We start from the raw sequence: 25,814 nt of genomic DNA on the forward strand, positions 1-25,814 counted from the left end.
AAGGGAAGAATAGGCATAACGGGGCATTTGGGGGACATTAGAATTGTCCTGTATGATGTGACAATGATGGATATCAGTCATTATACATTTTGTCAAAACTTAACATATTGTGCATTGTAAAGTATCATGAAAGCTATAGACTTTGGTTAGTAGCAATGCTTCAATATGTGTTCATCAATTGTAACAAATGTACTGCACTAATGAAAGACATTGTTAATGGGGAAAAATGGGGAAAGTGGGTATATGGGAATCCCTATATTTTGATGTAACATTTTTGTAATCTAAAGCTTTTTTAAAAATGTAAACCATATTTAAAAACACCTCTAGCCATATGACTTCCTTGGAAATTTCCCTCTTTCATAGGAAAGAATTATTCCTAAATTTTCATAAAAAATACACATAAAGTGAATAAAATTATCAAATTTGCATTTTAACTTTGTTTTCAAACTTTCCTTTCTGATCTGGCTGAGTTCCCTGCAATTATGGGTATTTCTTATTCATCTTGATGCAATCAAATTCCTATTATCAATGAATAAAACCAGCCACATTTTGTGGTCTATATATCATCTTTTTATTTACTTAACTAATGGTAACTTTCCAGAGATCAGCAATGAATTAAATCTGGAGATGCAAGAATGAGTGGAGCAGTGCTGGATCCTTGTATGAGATCAGCAATGAATTAAATCTGGAGATGCAAGAATGAGTGGAGCAGTGCTGGATCCTTGTATGAGTTTTCATTTCAGGAGAGAAACACACTACAGCAATATTTAAGGTACCACATCATAAATGCTGTGATGTGAGTGAAAATTACTGCTGGAGGACAGAGGATAATGGGGAGCTTTACCTGGATATACTGTAAAGATTCCTTAGGTTTGAAGATTCTTAGGATGTGCTCAAAGGAGAAGCAGAATCCAGAAGTGAGACTAGCAGTATCAAACCCTGATTTACTGGGAAGACCATCACTTGAATTTCTCAAGGGCTCATCCTTCTCATAACAGGCAGAGGCATCTGTATCTGGGCTTAGTACCTGTTTAGAAATCAGGAACATACAAATATGACCACTGCAAGTGTTCAAATCTAATCACAGAGATATGCAGAAAAGTCTTTGACTGCCTCCACTACTAATTATCAATTTATCAGGACTCAGGTGTTGGCTCCTAAATCTCTCAATTTTTTTTTCTTAATTTACACTTGTTCTTCCCAGTTCTAAGTAATCTTCCAAGAATTTGTTCTTGATTTTCTCTCCAAATAGAGGCAATTTCTTCCTTCAATTCTTTCCCTCCAGACTCAATGTCTTTCTCCATATTCAGACCATCCAACCTAAAGCTAAACCTGCCACTGCCAACTGCACAGTCAGAATTAGTTCTTGTTACCTTATGACATATTCTTGCTTCCCAGACAAAACCCACTGGGAGAAGAAAATAAATGCTAGTTTAAAATTTGAAAAACTACTTTGTGAAGAGCAATCAATTTCAATGGATGGAGAAAAGGAAGAGTGAGGGCAGAGCAGCCACAATGTAGACAAGCTGGTTATTAAACTGGTACAAGACATCAATGGGAAAATTAAATTATAGGATGACTCATTTTCAATTACATTTTTACCTCTGTCAGAGCAGGAAAAAGAATAACAATTTCCCTCCACATAACTTAAAAATGTAACTGACTACATAGGAACAGTTAAATGGCCAAAGACATGATACTAGATTGGTGGTCTCTGCCTTAACATTTAGGTTAAAAGCAGATTTATACGAAATGACCTTGGCTATCATCTGTGCCAGCTCCTTGTCCTGTGGAGTAGGACATTGTGGCTTAGAGATGCTGAATATCAGAGAAAATTGAACTAGGTTCAGGTTTGTTGGCTCCATTCTATTAATCTGTCACACACCCAGATGAAGGGTTTGTGGACTAGATTAGCTGCTGTTTTCTGCAAGCATTTGGGTCTATCTGCAACAAAGATATTATATTTGTCTAAGATCACATAATCTGCTAATAGTGAGAGTTTAATATTGTTTTTTACAATATGGATATATTTTCTTTTTCTTGCCTTCTTGCTCAAGTTAGAACTTCTAGCACAATGTTGAATGACAATGGTGACAGTAGGAATCATTGTCCAATTCTCAATCTTACATTGAAAGCTTTTAATTTTTCCCTACTGAGTACCATGTTAACTGTGGGTTTTTCATAGATGCAATTTATCATGTTGAGAAATGACTTCTATTCCTACGTTTCACAGCATTTTGAACAAGGGAGAAATGCTGCATTTTGTAAAATGTCTTTTCTGCAAAAATCGAGATGATTATGTTTTCTTAATTTATTTTTTAATGTGGCCTATTATATTGACTGTTTTTCTTCTGTTGAGCAATACTTGTATATTAAGAATAACATCTACTCAATCACGGTGTATAATTCTTATAATATGCTGTTGGACTTGATAGTATTTTCTTGAAAATTTTTGCATCTGTGTTCATTAGCGAGCTTGATCTGTACATTTCTTATAGTATCTTTATGTGGCTTTGTTATTAAAATGATTTTGGCTTCATAAAATATGTTTGGTAATTTTCCCTTCTCTTCAATACTTTGGAAGAGAAAACAAGATTTTATTATTTCCTCTAGAAATGATTGGTAGCGTTCACCTGTTAATCCATCTCATCTACAACTTTACTTTTTTGGATATTTTTTATGATTCAATTTATTTATTTGTGATTGGTTTGAGTTCTTGAATTTCTTGTATAGTAAATGTAGGTGTGCATTTCTAGAATTTGTCCATTTCATCTTGATTGCCTAATTTGTTGGTATACAATTCCTTATAATATCTTCTTATCAATTTTTTCCAATCATAATGACCACCTTTCATTAGATTTGAAGATACAAATTTGTTAAAAGTAAAAGGATAGAAAAAATATATAACATTCAGATAATGTGTTAGCCAAAGGGGTGCTGATGCAAAGTACTAGAACTTTGTTGGCTTTTATGAAGAATATTTATTTAGAAGCAAAATGTTACCATGCCATAAAGAATCCAACTCAAGGTACCATAAGAGGTAATTTCCCACCCAAAATCTGTTGCCACGTGTTGATGTAAGATGTCTGCAAGGATTCAACCTTCTTCCCTATTCTTAAGGTTACATGGTCCCGTATTCTTCCAATCTCAGCTGTAGCCTGACATAAGGCTAGTCTCTCTCCCTGAGTCTCATTTCTTTCTGGACTCAGCTGCACTGTTCTCTTCACAAGGTCAGCTGTAGACTATCAGGTTTCTCTCTCTACCTGTGGCCAGGCCATTGGAGCACTCTCTTCCTGCACATCTGCTTCTCTGTGTCTATTTCTGTCTTAGAGTGTTTTATCCCCACCAAGGAGGTGGGGAATCAAACTGTGTAACCCTAATAATTTGGTCAAATAAAAGCCCTCATCTTGGTTTAATAAAGTGAAAGTGAAAAGTCTGAATCTAATATAATTTTATACTCCCAGAGAAACAGGCCAGTTTACAAACATAATCTAATATCTATTTTTGGAATTCATAAACATTACCAAAGTGCTAGATTGTGACTGCAAAAGAAAGAGTGGGAAAATGTTAGTCCAAATAGCCTTTAAGGGAAAAAAAGTTAATAGAAACAAATAGGAACTTGTTATAATGATGCTTGGGTTAATTCACGAAGAAGATATAAAAGTTATAAACATATCTTTGTCTAACATTCCAGGCTCAAATTTTTGAGTCAAAAATTGGCATAAGGAGGAAATGGGTAATTTTAAATAATTGGAGGTATTAATACTCTGCTGTCAATAAATGATACAACAGTAGACAAAAACCCAATTAATATAGACTACTTGAAAAACACTAGCAACCCATTAGGCCTAAGTGACATCTATACAAATAGCAGACCAAAAAAAAAAAACCAGAATACATAATCTTCTCTAGCACATAGGAAACATTTTCCAAAAATGGCAATACGATATGGCATAAAACTAGCTTTTGTAATTTTCAAAATGGTAAAGTCACTTTTAATGTTTTTAGACCACAATGTAATCAAATTATAAACTACAACAGGAAAATATGGGAAATTCACAAACATTTGAAAATTAAAGAACACGATTATGAATATCTCAGTGAAAAGAAAATAAATCAAAAGTAATTTCAAAAATATTTTCAAACCAAACTTAACATATCTAAACGTGTACATGCAGCTAAACTTGTACCGCTTAGCAGGAAAAGTGGCAGAGGGCCACATTTGGCAGTTGTGAGCCAAATCTATGATAGATTTTGTGGGCAAAATCTATGATAAAGTGGAAGTAAGTAGTTGTGCAGTAAAGGGCTAAGATGGGGGCATAGGGATATTATTTGATTAAAGCATACACACATACCTGAGAAATAAGGAAACATTTTTATCTTTTGTAATATGTATATTGATTTTTCACAATTGCAGAGGCTTTACTAGATCTGTGATCTTGTTTCATAGTTCTCTTACTAAAATTCAGTCAGCCTCTTCTCCATGAAATTCACATTTAGCCATAATCATAGGAGCAACTGTAGTCTAGATTTTTTTATAAAAATGATTTTTATTTAGTGTGAACACATATGGGTCATATCTCTCAATAGTCCTAAAGAAATGGTTATTTGCCCCATCTAGAGATGTCAATTTTCTTTCAACTCTTTATTGATATGGAACTTTTCACTATACTCTTGAGATTGGTTAAATATGTAATTGTGGTTATTAGGAATAAAATTATCAAAGATTTTGGTTGCTAAACTTAACAAACAAGAAGGATTACAAGATATTTCATAGTCACTTGTAATTCAGTAAGTTTTCAGTTTTATATCAGATCATAATATAATTTATTAAGATAACAATATGCCCATAAAATCATGCAAAAACAATAAAAGTATACTTTAAGTGTTTAGAAAAATATTATAGCATGAAGGAAAGTTGAATACTGTTAAAGTTATCAACAACAAGATAAACAAAAGTTGGCCAATAGCTAATAAATTAGAGGAAATTTGGATTCATTTTAGAATGAATCATAAAAATAAATCAAGTAAAATAATTTGTGGCATACAGTAAGACTCTTAACAAAAGTACATCCTGAAGAAGTGTGGGGTAAGATGGTATTGGAGTAAATGCACCCACATTATCTCTCTTACAAAAAAAAAAAAAAACAGCTTAGTGGAGAGAAAATACTAGCCTGAGTGAGCTGTTTTGGGAACCAACAAACTACGAGACTTCAGGACATTGATCTGGGGAGAAAGCAACCAAAAATTGATAGATCCAGTTAAAACCTTACTTCTGGCTTGTTTCCTGATTGCTGTGTTTCATCTTCCTCAATTTCCTCTTTTCTTTGTGCACTGGTTTTGGCTACCAACACTATTTCTTTTCCATCCTACGACTTTCTGTCTTTCACCTTCTGTTGTTGCTCTTACATTCCACATTTCTTTGTTTAGCCCCCAATTTTTCTGTTTTTTTTTAAATTTCTAACACTTCTATCTTGTTTTCTATCTTTTTAAAACTCTTTCTGCTATTGTCCTTTCATTTCTCTTTTCCTCTCTCCTCATCATGCTGACTTTTTAATTCATAAAAATTCTCCATATTCAGTTTAACATTTCAGTGTAGATACTCCACTTTTTTATTCCTATGACTCTGCATTGCTTATATGAGTTTAATATTCATTCTCCTAGGGCTTACATGGTACTTCTACTAACATTTGCTATCAATACTACTATTATATTTTTTATTTTGTTACTTCTTTTGCTTTCCCTGGCCCTAATCTTTTTCCTCCAATAGAACTTAGACAATAACAAGGAAATAGAATAAGAAGAACAAAATGTCAAAGAGAATACAACACACACTCAAAAACTTATTCTGTGTCCCAGCATGTTGTTTATCCTGAAAAATGATCCTTGTGCACTTGAGAAAAATGTATATCCTGCTGTATTTGGGTATAATATTCTATATGTATCTATTAGATGTAGGCCACCTAACATGCAATTGAAGGTCTCTGTTTATTAACTCTGTTGAGATGTTCTTCTAATGATGATCATGGTGAATTAAAATTCCCCAATGTAATTGTAGAGGCAATTGTAGAAGAAATTGTAAGTGAAATCAGTAAATACATTGAGACAAATGAAAATGAGGACACAACTTATAAAAACTTATGGGATACAGTGAATGTAGTCTTCAGAGGAAAATTTATAGCCCTAAATGACTATATTAAAAAAGAAGCTGAATTCAAAGATTTAACCGAACAAGTAGAGGAACTAGAAAAAGAACAACAAACCAATCCGAAAGCAATCAGGAGAAAGTCATAAGAAGGAATAGATCAGAACTAAAGGAAATTGAAGAAAAAAAAACAATAGAGAAAATCAACAAAACCAAAACCTGGTTCTTTGAGAAGATCAATAAAATTGACAAACCCCTAACTAGACTAAGAAATAAAAAAGAGAGAAGATGCAAACAAATACAACCAGGAATAAAAGGGGGGAAGTTACAACTGATCTCACAGAAATTTAAAAAAAATTCATAAGAGGATATTATGAGAAACTGAATGCCAACAAGTTAGACAACCTAGATAAAATGGACAAATTCTTAGAAATGCACAAACAACCTATACTGATGCTACAGAAATATAAGAACTTAAACTAATCACATTTAAATAAATTGAATCCATCTTCAAAAATCTCCCACCAAAGAAAATTCCAGGACCAGTTGGCTTCACAGGTGAATTCTACCAAGCATTTTGAAAAGAATTGACAACAATGCTATTTAAACTCTTCCAAAAAATTGAAGAGGAGGGAAAATTACCAACACATTTTATGAAGCCAGAATACCAAAGCCAGAAAAGTGTACTACAAGAAAAGAAATTTACAGACAAGTCTTTCTAATGAACATAGATGCAAAACTTCTCCACAAAATACTTACTGCCCATGCCGGCGGGGGTGAGTACAGGGACCTGTGGGAAGAAGCAGGGTGGGACAGGAGTCGAGAGAAGAATGGAGGCAAGACAGGTTTCTGATCAAGCCTCGTTTATTGGGGGTAGAACATGGGAATATATACTGAGGGAAAGGAACTTGTCCACAGGTGATAGGCTAGTCTCGCAGGTGACAGGCGTCCAAGGAGGGGATTGGCTGAAAGTTCGCGCCGGGTCTGCAGAGTTTCGCGCCTTGTGCATGCGCATTGCTGTGGTCACCAGAGTTTGTGGCGGAAAGGGGAGAACAAAGAAACAGGGAGGAAGAAGAATAAGGAAATGACAGGGCAGATTTGTGAACTCCGCCATGTTGTGAGATCTGCCATGTTGTGGGAGGCTGTAAATAGGTCTCACAATGGGTGGCTCCCTACAGGTCCCCCTTTTCTGTTTAGTATGTTATGATTTGAAGAAAGGAGCAGCCAGTGACAGCTCATGATAGAGCAGGGCTTATTTTCAGTAGTGGCATGTGGCTGAAAGGTGCCCCATGCTGTGCCTGTCTTAGGTCAGGGCTGCACCCGGTAAGCAATTTGTCTTACCTGGTATGCGATCAGTCTTACTCGTCATTGGGAATCATGGCAGCAAAAGGCCTTGTCCCTGTCTTAGGTTGACTGATGGGTCAGCCCAGTTGCCCGTCATTGGCTATCCAGTCCAGCGCCTCAGCGACAGATGGCTTGCAATTACAGAAAGCTATAACGGGGAGCACTCATAGACCATGTATGACAAGCATGATGTACTGAGATTGGTGGGTGTGGCCACACCCACCCTGGACTTGTCAGGCCAGGGTGCCCATTGCTCGTTCGAGCTGCTGGATCTATGCCGAAGCCGTTCAGTGGTATAGATTAAACAGAGAAGGTTAAGCCGTGATAAGGGAGGTGGTGACTGTAAGGGGAAAACAGGCAAAGAAATGCTATTAGGGTACAGTATAGCAAATGAGACAACATAAGAAATTTGCATTTTCAAAGGTTGGTTGTTTGTTCTTCAGTCTGGATAGGTTGGTAGTGACGAACAGTGGCAAGATACATCACGTGGGCCGAGATTTGCTTCATCCTTTCTTGGAGAAATTTAAGGAGGCAAGGTGCAAATGCACAGATTAATATGAGAGCAATTAGGGGGCTGAGGAGGGGACCTAGTCATGTTGTGAGAGGGGAAGTGAGCCAGGCGGATAAGGAGGAGGTTGATTGGGAGGGCAGTATTCCTTCCCACAATTCTCGTAGTATCTTAGCATTTTGCTCAACAATATCAGATTCATTTACATAGTAGCAGCATTCCTCCTGGAGAAAAAGGCAGGTTCCCCCTTTTTCAGCTATAAGTAGGTCAAGGGCCCTGCAGTTTTGTAAGGCTACTTGGGCGAGGGATGTTAGTTGCCGCTGCAGAGAGTCAAAAAGAGACTGCACACTGGATTCTAGGCTAATTTGTCATTGTAGTTCAAAGTATTGCAAGCTGATGAGGCCATGACCAAGAGCACCACCTGCTGTGGCAGCTGCAGCGACTGAAACTGTGAGGCTAATTTTTTACCAATATAGGGAGGAAGGCAGCTGTCTTTGACACAGATGGGTATAGTAAATATTTTTAGTTTGCCTTCTCCATAGTATTTTAGTTGCGGGGTAATGACTACTAGGATGCAAGGCCTCATTTTTATAGAATAGAGCATTTTTGGGTTAGAGTTAATTTTCCAACCACAAACACATAAGGATCTCTTACACATGTCTGAAGATGAATTTGATTTAAATGCAGATATTGACCATTCTTACCATTATTCCCAATCCATTCTATAGTAGGAGCTACTCCTAGAAAAACTTTCCACAGATTCTTCTGCTTGTGTATAGATGTAATATTACACCATGGAGAAGGGATCCATTTCCCTTTCTGTATCCAAACACTATTATTTTTAGTAAAAATTATTTTTTGTTGTCCTTTACTATTTAGACCATGCCAAATAAATCTGTCATTATATTCAATGGGACTCCCCATAGGGGCACTTTCCCACACTATTCCATAGGAATCATTAAAAATGACAGATCCTCTTCCATGGATGGCATTCTTGCCACCCTTCTTTATTCCTACTGTCTTTTTGCGGACAATCATAAGTAGGATTTTTAGTCATGATTAAATTGGAAGAGGGAAATAAAGTCACAATAAACTGAGTACTATTATTTTTGAAGATAGTTATGGCCCGATTTTTAACATACATACAGGAAGGATGGTTACCCATGCATAAGGGCCGGTAATCAAATGGTAATATGAGGTTATCGATTCTTTGTCCTTCTTCATAGAGTTTAATTGGCAATCGATCATCAATTGGTCCAGGGAATATATGGGTCTTATTCAGATATATATGAAAGAATGGATTTCCAGGTTAACACTTTAAGTAATGGGGGGTTAGGTATATAGGCCCAATAAGTGTAATTACCAACAGCTTCTTCATTACTTACAATCACCATCATCAGAAGTTGCAGGAGACTCCATCTCTTCATTCTGGGGTTTAATCCTTTTCGCAGATGACTAAATTTGTTCTCCATTTTCTGAAATGATAAGAGCATAGCCTCACCCCCTTACTTTAATCCTGCCTTTTTTTTCCATTCATTGCTTAAAGTATCCTTCTAGAACATTGGTTGATCTTCATTTCCTGTGTGTACTGTAGATGTTTGACATTTTCTAAGTGACATTCCACAGGTGTTAATGAATTATAAACATTAAAAAATTTAAAGTAAAGAAAGTTGCCAATTGATCTTTTGGTGTTATAATACCATTATTTCCCCCTTTTTGTTTTAAAAGTGTAGTTTTTAGGGTATGATGGCTGTGTTTAACTATGGCTTGACCTGTAGGATTATAAGGAATGCTGGTAACATGTTCAATACCATATTTTAAACAGAAAGATTCAAAGGATTTACTAATGTAAGAAGGTCTATTATCAGTTTTAATTTTCAGAGAGCATCCCATTACAGCAAAAGCAGACCAGAGGTGTGAGTGAACATGATGAAACCATTCCCCACTTTGAGCAGTAGCCCACATAAAATGAGAATGTCAATATAAACATGAACATATTGTAGTTTACTAAAGGATGGTATGTGAGTAACATCCATCTGCCATAACTGATTAGGAGTCAGGCCTCTGGGATTAGTTCCAGCCTGAAAAGGCACCACTGTCAGTGGTCCGTGAGTAGGACAAGTGTGAATAATTTCTCATGCCTGTAGTCTTGTTAACTTTTGATATTTATTTCATAGGCCTTTAGCATTAATGTAAGTTAAAGCATGGTAATCACAAGCACTTTGTAAACACCCTACCAATAAATCAGCTTGAGCATTATTTGCTGTCATAGGACTAGGCAAAGAGGTATGAGAGCATATATGAGTAATGTAGACAGAATGCTGTCTTAACCTGATGAGATGTTGCAAGTCAGCGAAAAGTTGAGATAACTCATCAGTAGCAAAGATATGAGCTGTTTCAATATACTTGACAGTAAGACTTACATATTTAGAGTCAGGGACAATATTCAAGGGCTCTCAAAACATTTGTAAAACTTAAATGATGGCTGGAAGCTCTTTGCATTGAGCAGATGAATAAGGAGTTTGCCAAACCTGTTGTTTTGGAGAAGTAACGTATGCTGCTTTTTTATTACTATTACTACCAGCAAATACTGTACAAGATGGTTGGGCTAGCACACAGCCCTGAAAACACTGCAAAAGTCTACTGTTGGGTTTTTTACAGATAGAGGAATGCAGCTGGCTTGATATGTCTAAGAAGACACTAAAGAAAGTCTTAGCAAGTTTTTTTTTTTTACTTTTGAGTACTCTATTTTTTTATTTTATTTTATTTTTAAAATATTACATTAAAAAAATATGAGGTCCCATTCAACCCCACCGCCCCCACCCCCCACTCTCCCCACAGCAACACTCTCTCCCATTAAAACAAAATTATAGCAATACAGCTGGACTTTAACTTTTTGCAATAAACTAGCAGTGTTTGGGATTGCTGCATACCAGTGTTGTTACTTTAATCTATGATAAGAGGTTGTTTCCGCGACACATGCTCTTTCATAATAATTGAAACCATAATTAACCACACTGTACTTTTCTTTAATATTATGCCAAAATATTGGTAACTTTATATACTCTTAAGCATTTATAGAAACCTTTTACTCAGAAACTTTAATTAACAGAGGGTTAAAGGAAAGAAAAAACTTGTTAATTTTATAACACTGTAAAACACCTTTTATTTAACTTATAACATATTAAATGAACTTAACTATTTTATTTAATTTTTCTTTTAAGGTAAAAGAACAAATCTCCCACAATTAGTTTGGAATAAAAGGCTACTGTTCAGAATTAGGTTTTGAGAAAGAAGTTTTGGACGTTATGATCTTTTAAAAAGAGATAAAACTTTCTTTCTTGGAACACCGAGGAAACGATAAGCACAAGAAGCTATTTTTATAAGACAGACTTTCTTTGTATACTGATTATTAAGGATAAGAACTTTTACCAAAACAGATTAATGATGAGAGGGCTTGAGAAAGAATAAAAATTTTTAACCTTGCATCAGCATACTACTTGATAATAAAACCTTTAAAATTTTATAGATAGACCCATTAAATTTTATTTAACTTTAACTGTAAAAATTCCTTTGCAGTTTCAGCATTCACTCAGGTTCCGTCCCACACTCTACTCTTTCCAATAATCAATCATCTTATGTCAGGACAAAATTATTCCCTGTTTCCTTAATAATAAAAACACATTCCATATAGCCTACATACAAAGATATCAAGCAAACTTCTTATAACATAATACCGTGAACACTAAACAAGCTTGTTAAAATAATGAACCTTTCTTCACTTTAAATACTTAGTAGCATGCAATATCAGAAACAGTTTCCTAAAAGCAAGTTGTTAAGGGAGGCTGGTTGCTGCCAATCTTTCCTGTTATAAAATTACCTTTTATTATTATTATCATTATTATTAATTCAGGTTTGTTTAAATGCTTTAATTTAAACAATGCTTTATAAAACTTCTTATAATTATTTATAACCATATAGACTATAATTATATCATTTTAAGACAAATTTTACCTTTATAGAACACCTTTCTTTACTTAAAGTTACCACAATACTTTCTATAACTTGTCACATGCATTGAAGTTCCAAGAGTTTATGAAAATTAGCCATCCTACTTTAGGACATAACACCTTTTTGCAAAGACTTATTAAATTTCAGTTAGCATTTTCACAAACTTTTAACCAAGTATTCATTTAAGTTTTACATCCTTCATATTATCCTGTAAAGAAAAATAAGTTATTTATTTCAATCTAGGCAAGAACAACTTTTTATAAAAAGGGTAATAGTAATTTTGTTCATCAGGACTTATGATTTTTATCATTGTAGAAATTGTATTAGCATTTAAACTTAAGTATTAATATAAGCACTTATTTAGTTTTTGGCCATTTGAATAGAGCTCTTTTATAAATTTTTTTTTTTAATTTATATTACCATCCAGAGGTTATCAAAATATACACTGACATTGAACGAACAGACAAACACAGAACAATCACAACACAGTAACAGAAACATACAGTTTACAATTAACTCATAATTCTTACTTTCTTTGTATAGCTGCTTTTAAGTTGTCTATTATACAACATTTTAAATATAACTTCTTAAGATTTCTTCTGGAATCCATGTTGCCTGTAATATGCAAGCTTGTACTTGGAAACATTATTATTAGTTTAGTTAAGGGTAAACATTGTTCAAAGTAGGGGGAGGGGACAGCTAGCCTGAACTTTTGGAAGGTTTTATTGCTCCTCACCTTTTAAAGCACTTGGGGGAATGACTGTTATTCCGTTAGAAATGTTGTGGGTACCTACAGTTACGGCTGCATTATAATAGAGAGCTTTTTAGGTAATGTAATTTCTGGGGGTAAAATAGCAAGGACTAGGCTTTTCTAATTAGTAGGTGTATAGTGAGCATGAGAAATGCTGTTTAATAACATCTGAGCACAGGGGCTATTAAGACTATATTCTTGAACAGATTTACGAAGGTAATGGTTTTATGATGGTAAGGAGCCTAAAAGGGAGGAGAATCTCACTGTGGTAATTTACTGGAAAGAAGTGAAGAGGAGTGAATGGGTGGTGATTAAGAACAATTGCAGTAAGTGGAGCTGAAAGAGGAGGTGTAGAAGGTGCGGCAGTGAAAGAGTTAATAAGTGGACCTGAAAAGGGAGGTGTAGTAGGTGTGGGAGTGAGAGAGTTAGGCTCTGGCAGTTTTAGCCAGTGTCTAGCAGGGGATAATGAGTTATTTGATTGCCTAAAGGAGCCGGAGCTTGGGAAGCAGGGGGATTACTTTTTGAGGGTTTAATTTTAGGTTTTGGACGTAAGTTTGAGCTATTTTCTTCATTGTCGGAAGGGGAACTTTCGGAGTGGCTAGAAGGTCTTGCAGCCTGAGGAAAAGGAGGTGAGGGCCGAGGGCAGAGGGCTTCATTATCTTGTAAAGGAGGGGAAAGAGAAAGCAGAGGACTAAGAACCTTCTTGGGGGAACCAGGGACAAATTTTTGGAGGAAGGCAAAGAACTTAGAGAGTTCTTTAAAATTAACCTTTACTCCTCTCGTCTTAAGGCCTGCAGGCCGAATAGGAAAAGGGAACTATTACTAGAGGAGCCCTGCCCCATTGTAGCCGATCACTTACCGAGACATCTTCCAGGGAATAGGCAGTTCCCTGAAGGTCTCCTCTGCCCAAGCTGAAAGCTCAGGTCTTCCACCCAAGCCAATGGCTCAGATCTTCTGCCCAAGCTGATTGCTCAGATCTTCCGCCCAAGAATTCTCAGGTCTTCCTTATTTACAAAAACCACCTGTGCAGGTTTTCCTTTGTGTATCGGCTTGCTTCCTCCCCCGGGTCCCACCTACAACGGTGGGCGCCACTTGCCTGTGCCGGCGGGGGTGAGTCCAGGGACCTGTGGGAAGAAGCAGGGTGGGACAGGAGTCGAGAAAAGAATGGAGGCAAGACAGGTTTCTGATCAAGCCTCGTTTATTGGGGGTAGAACATGGGAATATATACTGAGGGAAGGGAATGTATCCACAGGTGATAGGCTAGTCTCGCAGGTGACAGGCGTCCAAGGAGGGGATTGGCTGAAAGTTCACGCCGGGTCTGCAGAGTTTCACGCCTTGCGCATGTGCATCGCTGTGGTCACCAGAGTTTGTGGCAGGAAGGGGAGAACAAAGAAACAGGGAGGAAGAAGAATAAGGAAATGACAGGGCAGATTTGTGAACTCCGCCACATTGTGAGATCCGCCGTGTTGTGGGAGGTTGTAAATAAGTCTCACAGCGGGTGGCTCCCTACAACTTACAAATAGAATCCAACAGCTTATCAAAAGTCTTATACATCATGACCAAGAACATAAGAAAATCAATCAACATAATAAATAAGAAAATATAAGAAAATCAATATAAGAAATATATAAGAATATAAGAAAATATAAGAAAATCAACATAAGAAAATCAATCAACATAACAAATAACAAGAAATTGAAGGGAAAAAATCAAATGATAATCTCAATTGATGCAGTAAAGGCATTCAAAGAAATCCAGCATTTTTTTTTGAAAAAAAAAACACTTCAAAAAATAGGAATAGAAGGGAAATTCTTCAATACGATAAGAGGTATATATGAAAAATCCACAGGCAACATTTTACTCAAAGGAGAAATGTTGAAAGCTTTCCCTCTAAGATCAGGAACAAGACAAGAATGCCCACTGTCACCATTGTTATTCAATATTGCACTAGAATTTGTAGTTAGGGCAATAAGATAAGAAAAAAATTAAAGACATCCAAATAGAAAAAGAAGAAATAAAGCTCACAATGTTTGTGAATGACATTATCCTGTTCTTAGAAAATTCTGAAGTATCCACAACAGAGTTACTTGAGCTAATAAATGAGTTCAACAAAGTGGCAGGATATAAGATCAACCACAAAAATCAGTAATGTTTTAGTACACAAGTACTGAACAACCTGAGGGGAGAAATTCTATTTTCAGTAGCAACAAAAAGACTCAAATACCTAGAAATTAATTTAACCAAAGAAGTACAGGACCTATATACAGAAAACTACAAAAAATGCCAAAAGTAAATCTAAACAAATGGAAAGATATTCTGTGTTTATGGAGTGGAATAATAAATATTGGGAAGATGTCAATCTTTCATACCATGTAAGCCCTAAACAAAAGAAAACTATAGTCTTGGCACATAGTGAAATGTACAAAATCCTTTTCACTACTATTTTAGTGCCAACTTTTTACCATATTTTTCTTTATATTTCAAGAAGTTTTAGATTGCATAAGTATAAATGTTACATTAAAAATAGGGGGGGGATTCCCATATACTCCACCTCTCTCCCTTCTCACACTTTGCCTTATTAACAAAATCTTTCATTAGTGTAGTACATTGTTAGAATTGATGAACAAATATTAAAGCATTGTTACTAACCATGGTCTATAGTTTATATTATGGTTTACACTTTGCAATGCATAATTTTATTGGTTTTGACAAAAATGTATAAGGCCTTGTATCAGTCAATGCAATATCATGCAGAACAATTCCAATGTCCCCAAAATGCCCTATGATCCACCCATTTTCCCTCTCCATACCCTTGAAATCCATGGCAACCATTAAGTTTCCATTTTTGAAAATAATATTCATAGTTACATGCATTAATATTGAGGTCTTGACCTACTTGTCTATTTTCTTTCATTAGGCCCTGACTGTGTACTAGAGAGATTCTTGCCCCTTGAGTAAGCCATGCTATCATATTATCCATTCTTCCATGTAACAGTCTCTATTTTTGTATATAGGTTTTCATTTATCCATAAAATGCTTAAGGGTCAAAAATACCTGCCTTATTTACTGATGTATATATCTACTTCAATTATGTTTCACTTTATAGGTATTTATATCTTTCTTTACTCAATGAGGTAAATAAGAAGAAAAGATTAATCAAAGTTAAACACTGCCAAGGAAACAGAATGATTCATGGGGAAAAACTGCAATGCTAAAAAGTTCATAATATATTAAAGAATAGGTGAAATAAGAATAGAAAAAGGTAAAAGGGATAAAAGAGTAAAGAGAAAGGCAGAATTAAGAATCAACATAATAGAAGGGTCATAAACTCTATAATTTATACACAATGAACAAAATAATAGTGAATCATTAGCTGATGGATGATATGGATTGAGAAATGGCCACTGGTAAGTACAACATTTGGAATTTCCTGGGAGAAGAGTCAGCTATTGGTGGAGGAGCCAATTCTCTCTGCACAGTCCCAGAGAAACTCATTATCCAATAAAATTTTCTATTATGAAAGGAAGAACTGAGTTATAATACTGAAAGCAGAGAGATTTTTGCTGTCTCAATAGGAAGCTAAGGATTTCATCAATCCTATCCTTCTCCTTGAACACAGAACTCCTAGGTCAAGGACATTTACCTCTCTATCAAGATTCAGTGTGGCTGGCTAACTATTAATGAAAGTTACCAGAGAAGATTATCTCTGCATTATGACATTTGGTATAAAGGCTGGGAAGTAGAGTAGGCTCAAGGATAGGGCATCTGCCTATCGCATGGGAGGTCCGCGGTTGAAACCCAGGGCCTCCTTGACCCATGTGGAGCTGGCCTATGCACAGTGTTGATGCATGCAAAAGGAGCGCTGTGCCACGCTGGGTTGTCCCCTGCATAGGGGAGCCCCACATGCAAGGAGTGCACGCATAAGGAGAGATGCCCTGCATGAAAGAAAGTTCAGCCTGCCCAGAATGGCACCATACACATGGAGAGCTGACACAACAAGATGACACAACAAAAAGAGTCACAGATTCCCAGTTCCACTGACAACAACAGAAGCAGACAAAGAAGAACACACAGCAAATGGACACAGAGAACAGACAGATTGGGTGAATGTGGAAGGGGACAGAAATAAATAAAATAAATCTTTTAAAAAAAGAAAATCTAATGGTTGTTACAGTGCCTAACGACTGAAAAAACTGCCCTGGTCACAAGTCCAAAATGCAGAGATCTAGGCCATCTTATTTCCTTGATTTATAAAAAGAGGCGAAGTCTACCAAAAACTGAAATACTTATAATATGAAATATATTCTGATTAACAACAACAAAAAATTCCTAAAGGACAAAATGAAAACATTCAGAAATCAAGAAAAAAACTACTAAAATATAAAATAATGACCCACTTAATATACTCAATTACCTGACAATATTGAATTTATCCAAAATAAAGAATAGGTAGATACCAAGAAGATGTATCCAGAAAAGAAAGAGGTGTTCAAAAGGAAATTAAGAGTTATAGAATATCTAAGGAAGTATGTAAGTAAGTAAATAAATAAGTAAATAACATTTGGAATATAACTTTAAGGTAGTGTTTTTATTTATTTTATTGTCTTTTTTAAAAGATAAATAGATTACATAAAATGTTACATTAAAAAACATAAGAGGTTCCCATATACCCACTCACCAACCCCCACCCCTACTCATCTTACATCAATATCACCTTTCATCGGTAAGGCACATTCATTGGAGCACTGCCTGACCACATGGTCCATAGTTACATTGTAGTTTACACCCTCACCCGGTCCATCCAACAGGTTATGGCAGGATATACAATATCCTGCATGTGTCCCTGCAATATCATTCAGGTCAACTCCAAATCCTGAAAATGTCCCATATCACAATGCTTCCTCATTCTCCCTGCCTTCAGCTATCCTCGTGGTAACCTTATCCACATGAACAATACAATTTCTTCCATTACTACAGTCAAAAAATTTTCTATAGTAGAATACCAGCAAGTCTACTCCAATCCACACTATATATCTCCACCTGTGGACCCTGGGATGGCAATGTCCACTCCACCTCTAAATTGAGAAGGGTTTTAGATCCTAGTTGGATGATGGATATGATTCTCATGCTTGGGGGTGTAGACACTCTCAGTTCTCTGGTATGGTGGATGACCATTCTCACCTCACTGTCAGCTGACTTGGGTAAGTCCAACCAAGCAGAGAGTAGGTGTTGCAATTCTGCTGAGGCTGAGGGCCAAGCTGGCATGTAAAGACAGCCATTCCAGTGACTCAGGATTAAGGAATTAATAACTAGATTGCACTTACAGGTATTCCACTATAGAATTATTGTGACTCTAACAATAGAATAAGTTATATAGTAAATTAAACAGACCACTCTTAGAAAAACAGTGGGTCAAAGAGGAAATCTCAAAAGAAAGTAATAACTACCTTGAAACTAATGACAATGATAACACAACATACCAAAACTTATGGGATGCAGCAAAAGCAGTACTGAGAGGGAAATTTATAGCCATGAATTCATACATCAAAAAAGAAGAAAGAGCAAAAATTGAAGAACTAACTGCACATTTGGAGGAATTAGTAAAAAAACAACAAAGTAATCCCACAGGAAGAAGAAAGAAGGAAATAGCAAAGATTGAGCAGAACTAAATGAAATAGAAAATAAGAAAGCACTTGAAAAGATAAACAAGCAGGTTTTTTGAGAAGATCGATAAAACTGACAAACCCTTAGCAAGACTAACAAAGAAAAAAAGAGAGAAGATGTAAATACACAAAATAAGAAAGGAGAAAGGAGATATCACCACTGATTGTACAGAAATAAAGAATATCATAAGAGGATACTTTGAAAAACTGTATTCCAACAAAAATGACAATTCAGAGGAAATGGACAAATTCCTGGAAACACATAGGCAGTCTATATTGACAAAAGAAGAAATCGATGATCTCAACAAACCAATTACAAGTAAAGAAATAGAATTAGTCATTAAAAACCTCCCAAATAAGAAGAGCCCAGGGCCAGATGGCTTCACAGGTGAATTCTACCAAACATTCCAGAGAGAACTAACACCAATCCTCCTGAAACTCTTCCAAAAAATTGAAACAGAAGGAACATTACCTAACTCATTCTAAGATGCCAGCATTACCCTAGTACCAAAGCCAAACAAAGACACCACAAGAAAGGAAAATTACAGACTAATTTCTCTAATGAACCTAGACGCAAAAATCCTCAACTAAATACTTGCTAACCATATTCAGCAACACATTAAACAAATTATACACCACAACCAAGTGGGATTCATTCCGGGTATGCAAGGATGGTTCAACATAAGAAAATCAATCAATGTAATACAGATATTGAAGGAAAAAATCACATGATTATATCTTTAGATGCAGAAAAAGTATTTGACAAAATAAAGCACCCTTTCTTGATAAAAACACTGCAAAAGATCAGAATACAAGGAAATTCTCTGAACATGATAAAGAGTATATACGAAAAACCCACAGCCAACATCATTTACAATGGTGAAATCCAAAAATCCTTCCCTCTAAGATCAGGAACAAGACAAGGATGCCCGCTCTCACGTCTTCTATTTAACATTGCCTTAGAAGAACTTGCTTGAGCACTGAGGCAAGAACCAGATATAAAAGGCATTCAAATTGGAAAGGAAGAAGTCAAAATTTCATTATATGCAGTGTTATATAATGTATAAGATTTCTATGTATAGGATTACATGATCCTATACATAGAAAACCCTGAGAGGTCTACAAAAAAGCTTCTAGAACTCATAAATGAGTTTAGTAAAGTTGCAGGTTATAAGGTCAATGCACAAAAATCAGTAGCATTTCTGTACACCAATAATAAGCAAGCTCAGGAGGAAATCAAGAAACACATACCATTTACAAAGTCAATAAAAAAATCAAATACCTAGGAATGAATTTAACTAAAGATGTAAAAAACTTATGCATAGAGAACTACACAACACTGTTCAAGGAAATCAAAGAAGACCTAAATAAATAGAATATCCCCAGTTCATGCATAGGAAGACTAAATATTATTCAGATGTCTGTCCTACCAAAACTGATCTACACATTCAATGCAATCCCAATAAAGGAACTAGAAAAACTAGCTATGCAATTTATTTGGAAAGGAAAGAGTTCCTGAATATCCAAAGGCATATTGAAAAAGAAAAATGAAATTGGATGAATCACACTACCTGACTTCAAAACATACCACAAAGCTACAGTAGTGAAAACAGCATGCTATTGGCACAAGGAGAGACATACAGACTAATGGAACCAAATTGAGAGTTCTGATATAGATCCTCATATATATAGCCATATAATACTCGATAAGGCCACCAAACCCTCTCAACTGGGTGAGAATGGCCTATTCAACAAGTGATGCCTAGAAAGCTGGATATCCATATCTAAAAGAAAAAAACTACTGGTCTCCAAGGAGTGGGAAGAGATGTAAATTAAATAAGGTACACTAGCATTATAATATTTACCTAATACTAAGCAGTTCCATATCATTTTTCCCTCTTCCTTCTATATCTTTGACAAGTTACTCATAATTTTATCTGATGTTTGCTCAACTTGTGTCACTGAACAGTGTATCAATCCAGTTGTAGTCTTTGAATAAAAATCATTATTTGTTTCAGGTAGATAGCAAAGTGCCCCTAAAATATCTGTCCACCAATTTTTCTAGAGCAGTTCTTTTCAGTAAATTGTCCTGTGATTAGGAATGATTTATATCATTATGACCCAGTACTTAGACACTTACTACATGTAACTATTGAACTCTTGAAATGAAGCTAGTGTAATTGAGTAGTTGACTTTTAAACTTTAATTAGCATTCATTATATTTAAGCAGCAATAAGTAGCTACCATAATAGGCAGCAAAATTTGGGAGTAGTATAAGTTGAATCTATTGATATGTTTCTCTAGCTATCTAACTGGGTTTTGTGAATGAGAATGATTCAGGCACCTTCTACATCATATTCTTAAGTACAGCATAAACTATGATGTTAACTGTAGTCAATAGTTCATAACAGTGCTTCAATATGTGTCCATTAATTGTAAAAAATGTACCACAGTAATGAAAGATGCTATTAATGTGAGAAAGTATGGGATGGGGAGAGGTGGGGCATAAAGGATTTCTCTTTTTTTTTTCTGTAACACGTATGTAATCTAAACCTTCTTTAAAAATAAAGTCAAATAGTAAAAACAATTTTTAAAAAGAGGCATGCCATTTTCTCCACTCTTTCACCTTCTTAATGACTGGAACACACATGTGGCAGATAATTGTCTTCAAAGGTGAAGATCAAAGAGGAATTCCTGGAAGATGTTGGATAAGGCAGCTGCAGAACCCAGTCCTTCCACCAAAATAACTATTAAATAGGCAGAAATAGCCTCATACAACTATTTTGGAACTCTTAAGGCCAGACGAACACAGCACAGCATCCAGAGAAGACAGGGTGGAAGAGGTTGAGAAATTACTGTAAAAAACAGTAAATTGATGTGCAGGACTATTCTTCTGCTCAAAGGGTACAGTTTTAATCACTGAAGCTTTGTAATATAACTTGAAATCAGATAGTGTGTGTCATCTAACTTCATTCTTTATTTTCAAGATGTTTTTGTTTTTTTAGGGTCCCTTACAGTTCCAAATAAATTTGATAATTGGCTTTTCCATTTCTATAAAAAAAGACTGTAGGGATTTTTATTGGGATTGCATTTAATCTGTAAATCAATTGGTAGAACTGACATCTTTATGATATTTAATCTTCCAATCCATAAATATTGAGGTGTCCTTATAGTTACTTAGGTCTTCCCTGATTCTATTTAGCAATGCCATGTCATTTTCTGTGTACAAGTGCTTCGATCCTTAATTAAATTTATTCCTGATTCTTTGGTTCTTTTGTTGCTATTGTAAATGGAATTTTTGTTCTGATTTCCTACTCAGATTACTAATACGTAGTACATAGAAACACTACTGAGTTTTGTGTATGGATCTTACATCCTGCAAATTTCTTGATCTCCTTTATTAGTTCACAAACCTTGTTTTAGGCTTTTCATGACTTTAAATAAATATATAGAATTATGTCTTCTGTAAACAGTAAAAGTTTTTCTTCTATTCTCCAATTTGTGTGCCTTTTATTTCTTTTACTTGTGTAATTACTCTAACAAGAACTTCAGATACAATGTTGAATAAGAATGTTGGCTGTGGGCATACTTATTTTTTCTTGAGGTCTTAGAGGGAAACCTTTCCTTCTTTCATCATTAAGTGAGGTATTAACTGTGTGCTTTCTATATCTTCCCTTTATCATATAGAGGGAATTTCATTCTATTCCTATATTTCAAAGTGTTTTTATCCATAAAAGATGCTAAATTTTGTAGAATGACTTTACCACATAGAGATAACCATGTGATTTTTCTCCTTAGGGCTGTTAATGTGATCTATTACATTAATTGAATTTCTTATGTTCTACTATCCTTGCATACCTGGGAGAAACCCGTTTTTTTTCATGGCACATAATTGGTTTATTGTGTTATTGGATTTGATTTGCAAGTACTTTTTGAGGATTTTTACATCTATGTTCATTAGAGAGATTGGTCTGTAAGTTTCTTTTACTATAGCCTTTTTATCTGCTTTTGGTATTAGGGTAATGTTGGGTTCATAGAATAAGCTATGCAATGATTTCATTTGTAAGAGTTTGATATGGTTCATGAATTCCAAAATTAGATATTGGATTATGTTTCTATACTGGTCTGTACCTGGGCATGACTAAATTATGATTATGTCTTTGATTGGGCAAAGTTACAAGGGTATTGATTCCCCTGTCACCAACGGGTTGGAACTCAGAAATAAAAGACTTGGCAAAGGAAGAGTTGGAATTTTTCTAAATGTATTTTTTATTTACTTTTAAAAGATACATCGATGACACAAAAATATAACCCCAAAAATATAGGTGGTTCCAAATGGAGTTTTTGATGCTGGACTCTTGAGCTGGATCCCCGGAAAGGAAGCAGAGGAGTCTGGTGGTGAGGAAAGAGAAGCAAACCCTGGAAAGACAGGAACTCAGAGCCCGGAGAGTAGCAAGCCTTGGGAAGGAAGGAACTATGAACCCAGAGATAATCAAGCCCAGGGAAGAAAGGAACCCAGGAAGCCTGAATCCTCACAGATACCTGCAGCAATCTTGCTCCAAAATGTGGCAAAAGATTTTGGTGAGGGAAGTAACATGATTTATGCCCTGGTAACTGTAATCTTCTACCCCAAATCAATACCCCTTATCAAAACCAACAGATTTCTGGTATTTTGCATCAGTACCCCTTTGGCTGAATAATACACGCTGTTTTCAATTTTTGGAAGAGATTGAGTGTGATTTGGATTCATCCTATTCAGAATTATTAGTAGAATTCACCTGTGAACCTGCCTAGTACGGGGCTTTTAGTTCTTGGGAAGTTTTTAATAACTGATTTAATCTCACTACTTGTGATTGGTATGTAGAGATCAAGATTATCTATTTCTTCTTTTGTCAGTGAAGTTTCCTGTATGTTTCTGGAAATTCATGTTTCATATTGTTGTAGAAATCGAGAGAGGTTCAATTATTTGTGTATAGAAAGGTCACGACTCAGGAATGATTTTGAGAAGGAAAAAATGATTTATTGATGGCCAGCTGGACTCAGGAACTTTCTCTTTCAAACCAGAGCCCCCAAACAAGATTTCCAAGTTCCTTTTATACAGGATGGGGAGTCAAACAGTGCTTTTATGAAAGAAAATGACCTTCTTTGTTAGTTAAATGTTTGGCTGAGTACCAGATAGGTTTTGAATTAACATATAGCCTACATTTCAGATGAGATTGAATTAGCACCATGCCCACATTCTGTTTGAATGCAACTTTGAATACACATTCAGTCTTACATCCTTTCTGAACATTCAAAGCCTACAGGGCCTATATTACTTAACTGGATTCCTGGAGATTAGACACACTTGGATACAAAATTAGAAATTTTTAATTTATGCACAGACTGTATTATATTTTGCACTTGAGGCCAAGTCTAAGTCCCCTTAAGTTTTGACATCACCACCATCAGAGTCTCCCTGGACTGACTGGTATGTTTATAGAGTTTGCATTGCTTAATTGCCTCCTGGGACTGGAGTCATTGCCAAAGTCACCAAGGGTAGGACTGTAGCCTCTCACTGTCCCATACCCACAAGTCAGGACACATACAGCTTAGGTTATCTACAAAGAGAAGAACAGCCTCCCACCCATAGCCCACATCAATAACTGTTGTCCACCTACATTGCATAGTGTATTTCATAGTATTATCTTACGATTCTTTATTTTACTCTGAGGTTTTTGGTTATTTCCCTTCCTCATTACTGATTTCCTTTACTTGCATCTTCTCTCTCTATCATTTGTTAGTCTATATAAGGGTGCTCTCTGGCACCAAGGTATTATTACTGTGCATTAATCAGCAATTCATTTGGAAAATGGCCTTGACCAAAAGGGGGAAATATTAAATAAAACAAGAGTTTTTAAGGCTAAGAGATTTCAGAGTGAGTGTGGAGGACATGCTGGAAGTTAAGGTTATACAGGTTTCTGACAGACTTCACAAACTGGCAGAGTGAACAAAGTCTCAAATAAAAGTAATCCTTACGGTTCTACTGGCATCCAGACAACATAAGCAAGTCACATACCTCATAAAATCAACAACCTCTTAGTGGGAACTCTCTGGAAACATATGAAAATCTATATCACCAATATAACTTAGTTATATTCCTTTATAATTCTTCTAATCATGATACTTCTAATTCCTTCATTAATAATTTCAATGTACTGGTTTAGTATATTTCTTAGAGACTTACATTTTCAGATTGTTCACATCCTGTTTGAGCCCTGAAACCCAACAGGGTTGCAAGCATTACTACTTTTCATTTTGAGACTTTGCCCTGGAAAACTAACAAAATGATGATGAAAGATCACTGTTGTCCACCACACCATATATGTCTTCAATGGCAAGCAAAACAATTCCTTTTCTTTACCCCTAACATCCACATTGTCCAAAATCCCTTAAGATTGAGTAACAAAGACAATTAAGTGGGAGAAAGTAACCACAACCAAAGAATTCTTGTTATTGTAGCTATTATCTTGTATGATGGTGTGACTTGTAGAATTGATATAAAACGTAATATAAATTGATAAAAAGTACAGTGAACACCTAAAATGTCCTTAATGAACACCTTGTCTAACTAGAAAAATGAAACCAATTTAATCTCATAAAAAGTGGAAGGAAAGAAATAAGCAAAGATTATAACAGAAATACCTGAAATTGGGAACAAAATAAAATAGAGGTAATTAACAAAATAAGAAGGTGGTTTTTGGAGACAATTAATAAAATTGGCAGACCCTTAGATAGACTAACAAAGTAAAAGGAGAGAAGATGCAAATTAAAAAATCTGGAATGGAAAGGAGAACATTTTTTCTGACCTCAAAGATCTAAACTGATATAAGAAAAAACTGTATGCAATCAAATTAGACAAACTAGATGAAACTGAAACCTTCCTAGAATTGTGTGAACAACCTACATGAACACTAGAAGTCGTCAACAAAGTAATCACACACAAAAAAGATTGAATCAGTCATAAAAAATTCCCACAAAGTAAAACCCAGAACCAGATGACTTCACAGGTGAATTTTACCAATACTTTCAGAAAGAATTACTAACAATCCTGCTCAAACATTTTTAAAAAATGAAGTAAGGAAAATTACCCAACTTATTTTGTGAAGCCAACATAATCATAATACCAAAGCCAGGTAATTATACCAAAAGAAAAGAAGACTATAGAACAATCTCTCTAGTGAACATAGATGCAAATATCCTAAATAAAATATGTGTAAATCAATTTTAGCAGCGTATTAAAATAATTAGACTACACAATAAAGTTTTTATATTCCTTGTATTAAAGTGTGATTCAACCCAAAAAATCAATTAAAGTTACACATCATATTAAAAGGTGAGGGAGAAAAAACA

The sequence above is a fragment of the Dasypus novemcinctus genome, chromosome 30 (genome assembly GCF_030445035.2).
Source record: "Dasypus novemcinctus isolate mDasNov1 chromosome 30, mDasNov1.1.hap2, whole genome shotgun sequence".
Classification (NCBI taxonomy): domain Eukaryota; kingdom Metazoa; phylum Chordata; class Mammalia; order Cingulata; family Dasypodidae; genus Dasypus; species Dasypus novemcinctus.